This window comes from Lupinus angustifolius, chromosome LG01 (genome assembly GCF_001865875.1).
Source record: "Lupinus angustifolius cultivar Tanjil chromosome LG01, LupAngTanjil_v1.0, whole genome shotgun sequence".
Taxonomy (NCBI): Eukaryota; Viridiplantae; Streptophyta; class Magnoliopsida; order Fabales; family Fabaceae; genus Lupinus; species Lupinus angustifolius.
In genome coordinates, this window is record NC_032009.1 from 24,732,568 (window position 1) to 24,739,599 (window position 7,032).

Genomic DNA, 7,032 nt, shown 5'->3' on the forward strand with positions numbered 1-7,032 from the left:
CATAATTTTAATGTGTTCCACAATGATCTTCAATTTAAGGATTGCAATCATGCCTATAGAATGCAATTTACTGCTGGTACAACTCTAAGAGATAAAGAGTTTCCCGAAATTCCACAATTTGAATTTGTTTTTAAAAAGTTTGCTGACATACTTGCTGGCAACTTTGAAAGTGATTTGTTAGTAGGTAATTTTTTATTTATATAAGATATATATTTTCATATTTATCTAATTTTACTTTATTTCTATTATATTAACACTTTATTATGATTAATTTGTAGACATTATTGGCGCTATTGATAAGATGGTTTTCTCTCAGACACAAGCTTCTTTAAAGAAAGTTATTTTCACTCTCAGATATTCAAGGTAATTGTAAGGAGACTTTATTTGTTATTCTCAACAATTAACTCATTTTATCAAACATGTTTTTCACTATATTTTTTAATCAGTGGTGATCTTATAACATGTACTTTATGGGAATCGCATGCCATGAAGTTTTTTAACTGTTACAATAACTTTATCCTTGTTGAGCCCATGATTGTTCTGCTGACACATGCCAGAGTGAAGGAAGGACAAGGTATTTCTTATCCGTCTACAAGTATATTGAAGGTATTATTGAATTATGATTTTGACATGAAAGATGATTGTTTTGTAGGTAAGTATCCACCCACTGTGAGCAATTCTTGGTGCGGATCAAAAATATTGATTGATGATGAAATTCCTGATTATCTGAAATACAAAGATAGGTACAAACATTAAAAATTTCATATAAATTTCACATTCTATTCATATTAATTTGTTTTGATGTCTTCTCTATTAGTTTATCACGTATTTTTTATTTTATTATATTAATAATTCTGTTTTTTCTATTGCTTTTTGTAGTTTTGCAACTTTTAGTCTGTCATGTGACTCATTGAGCTAAGGTAACACCCAATTGTCATAATATTCTAATTTATCCGATGATGATCGTTTCATGTATAAGGCCGGGGTGAAGACTCTTTCTCAAATTGTTGCCTTAACATCACCTAAGGTATATTTATGTTGTGTTTGCCTTTTTCTATTAGTTATATCCTGACCCAATTTTCTTAATGTTTAGGAAATAACTTGTATTACTATTGGAACAACTGCAATGTTTATTATTGGAAAACAAGGGTGGTACTATGATGGTTGTTTGAAGTGCACTAAGAAGGTTGATGTTAAGGACGAACCTTTCACTTGCAAGTGTGGAACTTATAACTTGAGTTCTACCCCAAGGTAAAACTATATCATTATATAGTTTACATTTAAAAAATTATCATGTTCAATTTCATTGCTTATTTTTAATTTGGATTTTTTTCAAGGTACAAATTGGACATTAAGGTTATTCATGAGAATGGAAGTGGAAGGTTTGTCTTTTGGGGTTGTCAATGTGCTGATATCATTGGAGTATCTGCTTGCGAGCTTAGAAATCAGATGGTTGCAGTAAGTGTTTTTACATACGTTCATTTTTATAAATTGATAATACATTAAGGCACAATATTCACAATATTAAAGTTTTATGTTTCTATATGTAGGAAGGTGAGGATGATCCAAAGGCATTCCCTCTAATACTTGATATGTTGCTTGCAAGGACAATGGCATTTAGAGTCAAAGTTCAGCCATCTTACCACCAATCTTCTATGATAAGGCTATCTGAAAGTCCAATTTTGATAAAGGCCATTGTTGATCAGTTTGGAGCATTGGAGATACATATTATGAGTTATTGAATTTTGTTTTTTATCTATTTTTTATTGTAGTTTTATTTTTAAAATAATGTTAATTAATTTTTACCAGTTTTTAATAAGGTTTCACCCTCTGGGGAACTTAATGGAAAGTTTCATGTGAATGACATCTCTCAACATGAGTCAGTGAGTGTCATCCATAATTTATTCAATGTTTCACAATGAAAATGTAATTTCTATAATAACTGTGATTTATTGACATCTTTTTCAACTTGCATGGTTAGTCTGTATCTATCACTGCTGATCATGACCCAGACAACCTTCAAGTTGTAACTCCAGCCAAGAGAATGTCAGCTATCGGCTGACTTTGATTTGAAGCTACCACAAAGCCCCCACTTTAAATCCACTCAATTGTCATCTTCCAAGATGGCCAAGCATATCAAGAAAGAATGATTAACACAAACATGATAAATTATGTATAACCTTTTTGAGAACTAAATTTTAATACATCATAGTTTGATGTATATTTTGTAGCCTCATGCTTAACTCCGCGTAGACTGAGACTGACTAACTTTGAAACATTACTCTCATATATATTATGTTACTGTATTATCATATTTTCTTTTAATGTTAAGTACAGAATAGAAGAAGGAAACATGACTCACGACTTACATAGTAAACTAACATAATTGACATTTGAACTTAAGTTAAGGTAATTCTATCATAGTTGAATAACTTCAATAAGCACAATAACCATAATATATGAAAGTAAATATATTCATTTGTTCAATTATAGATATATAATTGTGTATATAATATACTTTTTTAAAGTGACAATTGTGTGTCTTGGTTTAAATCACTAATTTCTATTACAAACATAGAATATGCAATGAAAACTTTTTTTTGCCATGTCCAGTTTATATCACTAATTTTGATGGTTAATAAAATTTAATCATTTTACAATTTCAGATGATGGCATGAACTCTGTAATAACAAAATTTTTTTCCATATGATTTCATTATAATTTAATATTAAACAGAGATAACATCATTATATGCAACATGTTTTTAGACAATAACACCACTTGTGTTTATTAACCTTTAACATTAACATTGTAGGTTATAGATTGAAATCATATTTCACTATCTTAGGTTACTAATATGACATAAATTGATTGATATAAAACAATTAATTGAGATTTTCTAAATCATGTATTTTATTTTTTCACATAAAAAATACAACCTATTTTTTTGTTGTAGATCAATCACCATCCTATTCAATGTCATTTTATCTTTCCAGCACTAATTTTTGGTGTATTAAGTTTTGATTTCAAATCTTATTTATCATATCATAAGATTTGTTTTGATTTTTTTTTTTTTACTTTCATAATTGCAGGTGAGTTGACATACCATTCTCAACATAACATTAGAAAACACAACAAAATCATCAAGCAAAAAGGAGGTGAGATGACATATTATTGTCATCATAACATTGGAAAACACCAAAAAATCTCCTTCATTCAGAAAGCATGTAAAGTATTTTTTTCTTTAGCCAAAAAGTCATATTCTTAGACTTACATGACAAGTTTATACTTTAAAAATGTTTATTAGCTAAATCTTCACTCAACCAAACTTTCATCCTCTTTCCTGAACATCTCTCCTCCTTTCTTAAAAACTGAAACCCTTCTCTAAAGAACCCTTTAACCTATGTTTTCTTCTCCATTCTTGAAAGAACCCTTATGAAAAAAATACATTCTCCGATCATGTTCTTTCTTCTCCATTCTTCTTAAAGTACTCAGGTAGCAATCCAATGTTCATTTCAGTCATTGTCTTCTACATTCCTTCTTTCTCCATTTGTTCCTTCTTTGTTTTCTTACTAAAACACTTCTTTTTATTTAGATTTAAACATAAGAAGGTGGCTGTCAAAAGACGTGCATAGTTGTGTATACAATATTCTATCTATAAGGCAATGTTACTATTTCTTTATATAATGTATCTCCCAATGTATTTGGTAATATTACTGTTTCTATATATCTATTGATGTTTTGAATGAACTAACATGCATTTTCAATTGAAGTTTAGTTATTGTTTCTGTATATCTGTTGATGTTTTGAATGAACTAATTTTCATTTTCAATTGAAGTTTACATGGGTTATAAATAGAATAATATTAGTTATATATGTTGTCTTTTTCTATTAAAGTTTTTTAATGCCTTCTCACTATGTGAAAAAGTTATTTGAAGGTGTAGTATATGAAAGTTGTCTTCAATATACACTTTGACTTAATCTATGAGGACTCATGTGTTCATTAAGTCAATTCTTGAATAGCAGTATCATGGTGTTATAGTTATACCATTTCCTCATTTAACAACCTTAAATTTGATAATGCAAATTGTTGTTTATCATTTTCATATTATGGAATGAATTTCTTGTTCCCTATTTATTTTTCACATTACAACTGTATTTAGTTAAAGATTAGTTAGAGATGAGTTAGATGATTGACATATACACTAATATGTGGTTGATTCTGTTTAATATTATTTTTGTTACAATGTTATCAAAGCAGGGATGTTATGGACATCCCCACTATGATCTCTTCATTTGTCTGCTATGTTCTTATTGTAACTAATTTATATTTTGCTATAACATGTTAGGGACTGTTATGTGGACAATTTTAAAAAGATTTAAATATGTATAATTATAATTTTATGGATATAATGAACTTGATTATACAACAAAGGTTTTTTTAATCAATGCTTTGTATGATGTATTTATTAAACATTGATTTTATGTCACTGTAATTTTATTGCATTGTAATCATTTATATATAAAACTAATAGTTCTGTAATCATACATACACCATCAATTGATTGTGTATTACATCCAATTTTTTATATTTTAATAGTTTGTATTTAGTACTAAAGAAATATGTTTGGTGAAATTGATGGTTCTTATTAAGTTTGTATTCAATTTTTATTTAGGATTCAAGAATTATGCTTTTAAAGTCCACTAAAAAACATGCTAGGATTAAGCATTGTCCCTTACAAGGGAATGTATTTAACCGAAAAGAACCTTAAGATATTTCGTTGCCACCTGTTTTATTGTTTAATTATTTAAATTATAAACTAATCTTAGACTTGCATGTATATATTATGCATAAAACAAGACTTGATTTGTTGAATGTATATCTATTTCTGTTGATATCAAATGGATACAAATAAATCCAAACAACGATCCTTCAATAGCAAGAAAAAAAAGAAAGACTATCTTGAAGGATAAGGGTTTAAATTATTCAAGATCAAAACAACTACCACTTTCATCGGTGCAATCCCAACATCAAAAATCTACACCTATGCAAATGAGTAGAACCCCTCTTTCACATATAGATTTAAATTGTGAAAATCTGAAACAGACTTATGGTTTCTTGAATACCAATGGTTGTTCAAGTTCGACATCTCATACCCAACCATCTGAGATCCATGAGCAAACTAGGAAAAAGAGATTTGCAAACCAAGGGTCTTTAGGCATAAATCTTATGAATATATATGGGAGCATGTTAGATTTTGAAAACTTGAACAACATGGGACCAAGAAAAGAAAATAAGTCTCATTTCTCATCAACCAAAAGTTATAGTCAAGAATTCAATCATCATACTAACGAAGATGATGACGATTCTGAAATTGACATACAAGGTACACATTTACTAATAATATTTTACTTTATTATTAGTCATTTACAACAATCAATTTCATGGATCTCTTTAACACTAATATACTTTATTCTTTAGATTTAGACGATGTTAACATTGAATACTCTTCAGATGATGAAGATCAATTCGATAATTCCCATACAACCTCAATGCTTCAAAAACATCAAGGTTATTTACTATACATTTTAAATTTTAATTAATAGTACACCAATATAGGCACTAACTTTAAAATTGTTTGTTTAGGTTATTCTGACATTGGTTATCATGTTATTGAATGTGATGATTGTGGAGCATGCATTTGGTATGAAGAGTGAAAGCGTAAACATAGAAACACCACAACACCTAAATATGAACTTTGTTGTGGTGATGGTAAAGTACAAATACCCTTATTGGAAACACCTCCTCCAATCCTTCAACATCTCCTTTTTGATATGCACTCTCGTGATAGTCTAAATTATCAAAACAATATTTGTCTGTACAACATGATGTTTGCCTTCACATCTGCGGGGTACAAAATTTGATAGATCTATCAATAATAGTAGAGGTCCTCCAACTATTAGGATACGAGGACAACCATGTCATCATATTGGTAGCATGTTGCCGATGCCTGGACAAGGTCCAAAGTTTGCCCAACTTTACATTTATGATACAGAAAATGAAATTCAAAACAAAATGGAAGGAATAAGGTAGATAATAATATTACCTGGATAATAATATCATATTTTTTCTATTGTTAACAATCTAATTGATTTTTTGTTCAATTGATTAATATAGGAACAACAAGGTTGATTCCCAAGTAGTTTGCCAATTATCACAAATGTTGGATGAAAATAATGTCCATGCAAAGTCCTTCTGAATGGCAAGGGAAAGATTAAAAGATGGTGTAATTCCTAATTTGAAATTGAAGCTAATTTCTGAAAGGAGTTCTGATGGTAGAGTAAATAACTTACCAACAGTTTCTGAAGTTGCTGCTTTAATAGTTGGAGATATTGATTCAACATCACAAAGAGATATAATTATGGAGACACAAACTGGTCATTTAAAGAGAATTGATGAATTACGTTCAATCTATTTAGCTTTTCAATATCCATTGTTGTTTCCATTTGGGGAGGATGGTTAGAAACATGATGTTTGTCATAGAGCTAGAGCTGATTCTCAAAATAGAAAAAGAAATCGTCTAATAGTGAGAGAATGGATACCATTTAGATTGCAAACAAGGAAGAATGAGGCTCAAACTTTGTTGAGGTCAAGAAGAATTTTTCATCAGTTTTTAGTTGATGCTTATACTATGGTGGAGTCTGAACGATTATCCTTTATCAAAAGAAATCAGTCAAAGTTAAGGGTTGATAAATACATAAATTTCAATCGGTCTCAAACAAATGACCAAAGTGAAGGATCAAATATTGGAAAAAGAATCATATTACCTTCAACATTTGTTGGTAGTCGTAGGTACATGGATCAATTATACTTTGATGAGATAGATATTTGTAGTTCATTGGGATTTCCTGATTTGTTTCTAACAATGACATGCAATCCTAATTGGCCTGAAATTCTAAGATTTGTTAATCCTTTGAGTTTGAAGCTGCATGATAGACCAGACATAATCTCAAGAGTGTTCAAAATGAAGT

General features: G+C 29.4%; 1 long non-coding RNA gene across 1 annotated transcript; it reads left to right on the forward strand.

Annotated features, from left to right (window-relative positions):
• LOC109358002 lies at nt 1,340-6,570 on the forward strand. Its single transcript, XR_002108907.1, has 3 exons — nt 1,340-1,458; nt 1,551-1,628; nt 6,179-6,570. It is a non-coding gene; the product is annotated as an uncharacterized LOC109358002 (long non-coding RNA).